Source organism: Chiloscyllium plagiosum, unplaced genomic scaffold (assembly GCF_037043375.1).
Source record: "Chiloscyllium plagiosum isolate Xiang-an unplaced genomic scaffold, Cpla_swu_hap1 HiC_scaffold_36, whole genome shotgun sequence".
Taxonomy (NCBI): Eukaryota; Metazoa; Chordata; class Chondrichthyes; order Orectolobiformes; family Hemiscylliidae; genus Chiloscyllium; species Chiloscyllium plagiosum.
The window spans coordinates 52,792,166-52,799,344 of record NW_028270174.1 but is presented as its reverse complement, the minus strand read 5'-3'; the positions used below and the strand labels follow the sequence as shown (position 1 = coordinate 52,799,344).

General features: G+C 40.1%; 1 non-coding gene across 1 annotated transcript; it reads right to left on the bottom strand.

Moving 5' to 3' along the window:
- Positions 1 to 6,834: 6,834 nt before the first annotated feature.
- Positions 6,835 to 6,907, bottom strand: trnas-acu (transfer RNA serine (anticodon ACU)). The gene has a single exon. It is a non-coding gene; the product is annotated as a tRNA-Ser (tRNA).
- Between the last annotated feature and the right edge of the window lie 272 nt (positions 6,908 to 7,179).

Below are 7,179 nucleotides of genomic sequence, written 5' to 3'. Positions count from 1 at the left end.
CGGCTTGAAGTGTAATAACCTGTGTAATATTCCCGCTTCCGGACGCACTTGTGTTCCTTATGGTTCCTCTCTGTGACAAGGGATGAAATTACAGGTGTTCTGAGCAATGTTTAACTTTCCTCTTTGGGTTTGTAGTGGACTGGCCTAATGCAAGGTTGGAAGAGATAAACCAGAGAATCACACAGCAGTGAGTCTCACATCAATTAAAGGGAACCTTTTGGAGCAAACCCTGAAGGAGAGAGTTAACTGCCACTTGTCCAGGCAAGGTTTCATCAGGAAGAGTCATCACGGTTTTGTTACAGAATGTCATGCCTAACAGATTGGATGAAGTGTATTTTATTGGCAAGTGATCAGGAGTTTTAACGTAGTTAGAAAAGTTGATGTTGTTTGTGTGGTTTTCAACATAGCCTTTAACACGACACCACACTGGAGACAGGTAAGAGGATAAAAGTGAAAAGGGATTTAAGATCCCCTGGCACGTTTGATCCAAACTTAATTTTGTGGTGAAGGAGATACAAGATGGTGATAGAAGGCTGTTTGTGTGATTGGAACTGATATTCAATGGTGTAACACAGGATGAATGCTGGGTCCCATGTCGTTTGTGAATGTGTGTAGAGAATATAGAACAAGTTAGGGGGAAATGAGAAGCAGAGTTGTCGATGATACGAATATTAGCAAAATGTTTAATAGTGAGGAAGAAGGTCTTAGGATGGAGGAGCTCAGAGATGGATTTGTCAAATGTCAAATTCAGATAGGGGATGTTGAAACTAACCATGAAAAACATGAGGTGATGCACATTGGAAGTAACACATCAACGGATGATTCAATGAATGGCAGGACACGCGGAAACCCAGAGGAACAGAGAGACTTTGCATGTTGAGCCACATTTCCGTCAAGGCAGCAGAACATCGTGACAATCACAACTTTATCAGTCATGGCAAAATTTATAAAAGCAGATAAAGAGGTGTCACAAGTAGGCAAAATGGTGCAGAAAGTACTTGGCATCTTTTTTGTCATTCGTCAGAAAGTCGATTATCCAAGTTGGAATGTCATGTTGTGGCGATATAGAGCATTGTTGAGATCACATTTAGAAAACTGATTGCAGTTATGGTCAACTTCTACAGGAAAGCTTTTGTGAAAATTGAAACTGTCCACAAATGATTTACAAGGATGTTGCAGGAACCTGAGGGCTGGATTTAAGCATGGAGATGGTGTAGGCAGGAGCTTTTTTAGCTGGAATGTTCCAGGCAGCGCGTAACGTTCTCACCATTTATAAAATCTTGACGGGTATGGATAGGCAACTGGCCTAAATCGTTTGCGCAGAATGGTGAAGTTCAAAACTAGAGGGCACAGGTTTAAGGTGACAGGCACTGAGACACACTAAATAAGGTATAGAGAGTGAGAGAATGATGGTTGATTTCCAACAGGCATTGCTTCAGTTCAGTCTTCGGTTATAAAAATAAACATTTTTTTTCTTGAAAGTAGTTTGGCAGTTACTTCGTGAATTGAACGTTAGGCATACTAAAATTGAATGATGTACCGATGAATAAGTGATTGGCTACAATATTTTCCAATGCACTATGAAATGGAGAATGCAATATTTATAAGGAACAATCAATAAAGATGTTTTAAATTAAATGTCAGGTTGCAGGACTCTGAAATACACACTGAACTGGCTGTGCGGGGATATGAGTCACATTGACTTTTCTGCAGGAGCATCAACTGATTCGGAAGGCAAAATGATATTTTTCTGCAGTGGCGAAGCCAATATATATTGCTCCATTCCTATCAGCACTTGACAAGGTGAGCATGCATTGCTTGATCAAAACATTCCAGTTCATGAAACTCGTTTTTCTTTTGAGAAACAGAATGTAGCAGTTATTGAACTGCAGCTTTCTCTTTTCCTTTATCAAGATTAATATTCAAACATTCAGTTGAACTGACAGAATGCTGAATTCTGCAACAATTATTTCTTTTCTCTCAGACATTCAGCCTCTGCAGTTTTCTCTTCTTTAGTGATCTGAATGACCTGATATTTTTGGGGAAAAGAATGTTGCAGTTTGTCTCACATGCGACAGAAGAATCAACTGAGTGGTGACAGGTGCATCTTAATTTTCCTTTGCAGTTGAGCTGAGGTGGTGTCGAGTTAAAAGTGTGGATCCGGAAAAGTACACCTGGTAAGGCAGCATCCATGGAGTGGGAAAGTCGATATTTCGAGCATAAGTTCTTCGTCAGGAATGTTGGAAACATTGACACTCATGCTCCTCCGATGTTGCCTAACCGCTGTGCTTTCTAGCGCCATCCTTCCTGACTCTAATATCGCACATCTGCAATCCTCGCCTTCTCCTCAGGTGGGGTGGTGTTAGATACTGTTCCTGAGATGTAACAACATGTTCGTAATGATGGTTTGGATATGCGGTTGGAAGCTCATCATTGATGCAATTCATTCTCCCCCTCCCAATCTGCCAAGCACATGCAGGTCCTGCGCCTCCTGCATTGACATTCCCTGAACACCTGACACATGAAAGAAGAAGGCCTCATCTTCCTCTTGGGACCTTGATGCCACATGCGATCACCAGTTTCCTCATTCACCCTTCCCTCATATTATTCTAATTTCATGATTCCAACTCAGCATTGCCCTCATGACCTGCACATTACCTTTCTAGCCTACCCGCTCCATCTCCTGTCAGAACAAGTATCTGATTCTCCACCTTTATCTTCTCATCGCATTTTCAGCTATCACGCCCCAAACCCCCTAAACCGCCCATTTATCTCTCAGCCCCCATGGCAACGTACCTCATTCCTGATGAAGGGGTTATGCCCGAATCATCAACTCTCCCGCTCTTCGCATGCTGCCTGACCTACCGTGTTTTCTATCACCACACTGTTGACTCTGAGTTCTATCATCTGCAGTTCTCACTTTCTCCACGGGGCAGTATTGTGTAAAAGTCACATTATTGGAAAAGTGCAGTTTCTGTGGTTTACTAACTTGTTAATTTCATTTGCCCAATCGGCTCTAGCTGGAGTATTGTGTGGCTTTCTGCAATTATCACTATAGCAGGGATGTGATTGCATTGGTAACTGTGCAGAACAGATTTAACAGGATATTGTCTGTTCGAAGAGTTTTAATTATGAAGATAGTTTGGACGCACTGGGCTCTCACAAAGAAGATATCTTTTAAAAAAAAAGAGCTGTACTTTTTCTCAAGGATAATGTGTCTCGATATCTTTTTTTATCAAAGGTGTTGTAAAACAGTTCAGGCTCCGTATCTGATGAAGTGTTACAGAGATGAAAGCGTTCGCTGAGAGGCCTTTCGTTTCTCCGTAACAGCTGAGGCTTAAGGCCAAAGATTTTATGTTTTAGAAATGGACTGTATAATGGAACAAGGAGTAGTCATTCTGGAAAACTGAATTCCGGTTTTTAAATCCTGCAAAAGTGGTGCACTAACTAATAGCCTCTCTCCTTCTGCCCTTCTAATTTTTACCTATAAGCTTCCGTTTCATTTTTACTGTGTTTAAGGTTCTTGTTTTTTTTAGGATTGTTGAGTATTTTCAGAACCGCATAAGTAAGTCTACTTTGGATAGACTGCGTTCTGTGGGTATTCTATATTCTGTTTTTTGTTTTTCAATCCGTCATTTTGTGAATAATTTTTGGAACTAACTTCCTCGGATAATTTTCATTATTCACCTAACGAAAAAAAATAACGTTACGGTCTGGGTTGTCAAATAAAATTTGTTTGAAAATGAAGCAGCTTGATTTAGAAATATGTACTCCTGAAGAACTACGTATACGGGAATTCATGGTGGGACGAAGAATTGCTCAGTTATGTACAGTGAGGCTAGAGTGGACAAACAAGAGTGGGGAATTTGTGGTGGGAGTTCTGGGAAAACTCTCAGCTCCAAGAATACAATTTGTACTTGCAAATGGTATAGCTCAATCACCGGTAAGCGTGCTGCCTACTCCAGTGAAAAGCCAGTCGAGATACAGGCAAGTGTAGCAATGCAGGACGTTTATCAAGGAATTTTCCCAGATTGTGTCTTAACGCGATCATAGAGTTACAAGCTGAGGCAGGAGAAATCAAAAGGCAGGGATAAGGAAGCTGAAATAAGATTCCAAAATATTTTTAATCAGATCAGTGGGACACAGCAGGGGACAAGCGTTAAAAATGCAAATATATTCAGTTGTGCTGTGCTGCTGACTTACAGCAGAAAGATGAAAGACCTGTACCTGGAAGGAGAGTGAGTGCATCCCCGTGTGATATTACTTAGCAAATGATATGTTAAGGAGGAAATGGAGAGCAACACATATTCAAGCAAGTGAGAAATGGGCAGAATCCTTTTTTCTTTCGGGTACAGAAAAGTGGTGCTGCGAGTGCCGCATGTGCCACAAATTGGAAATTACTTTGGCCTGAGGAAAACGGAAGCTAAAATACAAAGACATTTTTACTGGCCTGGATTGCAGGGGAATTCATTTGAATTTTGCCAGACGTGTCATACATTTCAACTAATAGGAAAACCATGGGAAATAATAAAGCCTGCACCTTTAAGATCTATTTCAGCATTCGAGGAATGTTTGTTAAGAGTTTTCAATCATTGTGTAGGTTCACTACATCCAATAAGCGATGGGAATACGTATTAATTAACAGAAATAGATGGATTGACGAGATTTCCAAATGTTGTTCAATCGTGCAATATGACAGCTAAAAGGACTGTGGAAGAATTACGATTTTTTTTACAAACTAGATTAAGACTACCATCAAAGATACAATGAGCTCAAGGGTCAAACTTCACATCTAAACTTTTCAAGGAGTATATAGATAGCTTGGAAATAAAACGATTCAAATCTACTGTGTACCATCCAGAATCACAGGGTGCATGGGAAGGTGACGTCAATTATTAAAGACTATTTTGAGGTTTTATGGTTCGGAGTAGCCAGATTATTTCCATAAGGGAGTTGCGTCAGTGCTGTTTGCGATCTGAGATGTACCAAAAGAATCCACCAAACTAAGTCCGTCTGAAACCAATTTTGTGCATAAAGTAAGAGGACCATTAAAATTTATTAAGGCAAAATTAGTAAGTCAGATAAGAGAGACCACGCATTTGGACGATGTGTCAAATTTTAAAGTTGGACTAAATAATGTTGGGGAGTTGTCGGGACAGTATTTAAAAGTATCGCAGCAAATGGTGAAACAGGAGTGTATGAGAAATAAAAAAAAACATAATTATGCCACTGGGAATTATGTATTTATTTAAATTTCATTAATTGGCGAAACGTTAAAATAAGTTTTAGAAGACCTAATCAAATTGAGAGGAAATTGAGTTAGGTTAGCTACTTGATATCGACTCCAGGCACGAAGGAATCTCACGGAATGTGCGATGGGAACATGCTCTGACGGTATTTTGGCAGAGAACGAACACAAGAGGAGAATGTGTTATTGACTACGACACACTGGGAAGAACCAATGTCAGGGAATTCTGCATTGGACGTTCCTGTAATAAGATTGCACAATGCAAAATTTGTCCAATATTGGTAAAGTTATTCAGTTATCTTCCAGAAGAAAATCGAAAGTTATTAAACTTGCATGGGGAGATCTGCTGAAATATACTGGGTATTAATAATCTAATTGTAGATGATGTAAATATAGGAGATGCTGTTCTGACTTTGTAACGTCCTTGCACGCATAACCCTCTAAATTTGTCCAAGTTCATATGGAGATGTCACGTATGCTCGAAAATGACATAACGGAAGTGAGTTTCAATGAATGGAGTTCACCCATCATCATGGTGCCAAAGCCAGAAAAGTCCCAACAGTTATATGTGGACTATCACAAAATCAATGTTGTTAGAAAGACTGATGCATATCTGCAGTTGGAGGACTGTTTTAAATGACTTTGTTAACTATTGCCAAAGTATCAGCAACACCTAATTACACGAAGGCTTTCCAGGTGCCTATCGATGCCAGTGATGTGCGTGTCTCTCTTCTTCTGCCCCTCTAATTTCGACTTGTAAACCTGTTTAATTTATAATCTGTGTTTATGGGGTTTAATTATCAGGACTGATGTGTATTTTTGGAATAGCATAATTAAGTCTATTTTGTATAGCTGAGTTCTGTGGGTATTCTATATTCTGTTCACTGTGTTTCATCCTTTAATATTGTGAATAATTTTCTCTCTGTTTTAAAAACTGGTAGTCAAACTAGCTAAAATATTCCGAGTAAATTTTACCATATATTCACCAAAACAAAGAACGACATTACGCTCTGCATTGCCTGCATAAGAATGTTTTGAGTGGTGTGGCCTCGGCAAAACGGGGGTTATTTTTCTCAGACCAGAGCTGATTGTGAGGAGACATGATTGACGTGTACGAAATAATGAGGGACATGGAATGACAGATTGAAGGACACATTTGGTCTTGATCGATCACCAGGGTTTTTCGATTTCAGATAAGATGCAGAAAGCGTTGAATAGACTGGTAGGAAAACTTTATCAGTCAGTGGTGGTAGACTCTGGAACTCACTCTCTATAAAGATCAGTTGGACAGTTATCCCTTTATTCTTCTCTGATTCCACTGGCCAAGGAGTTTCAAAAAATTCTCAAAGCTGAGCATTCCCGCGAGCAACAGTTACTCGATCAGTGGCTTTATGATATGGAAAGGTGCCCATGAGGATCGTGTGCGACTATTCGGCTTCCCTCCTGTGATGATGCTGGAACATTGACTTTCATATTTTCGGGTACATTTAATGAAGGCATTCTCGTTCTTGCAGATTAGGAACTCATACCGTATTTCGACTTCAGAAAAATCAGTTTTCCTGCTTATTAAAAGTCTGCTTTGTTGCCGAGCCAGGTAGGATTCGAATCTACAATCGCCTGAGCAGTAGTCAGGCGCGTTATCCATTGCGCCACTGGCCCGATACACAGGGAAGGACTTAAGAGCCATGATGTTAACACGGACATGGTTAATAGCAGTCGTGTTCACCAATTGAACAAGCGATAAAGATAATTACTGTCACTGCTTCGGTCCAATCTTCAACACCTTTCAATGCAGCGAATGTTCCAAAAAAAAACACATATGTCCTCATGAAGCTTCCATTCACACTCTGTCTGCTCAGTCATTCAATGGTATCACTGCTGATCTGATGAATTTCGTATCCACTTCTTCAGCATAACTGACGTGAACGTGA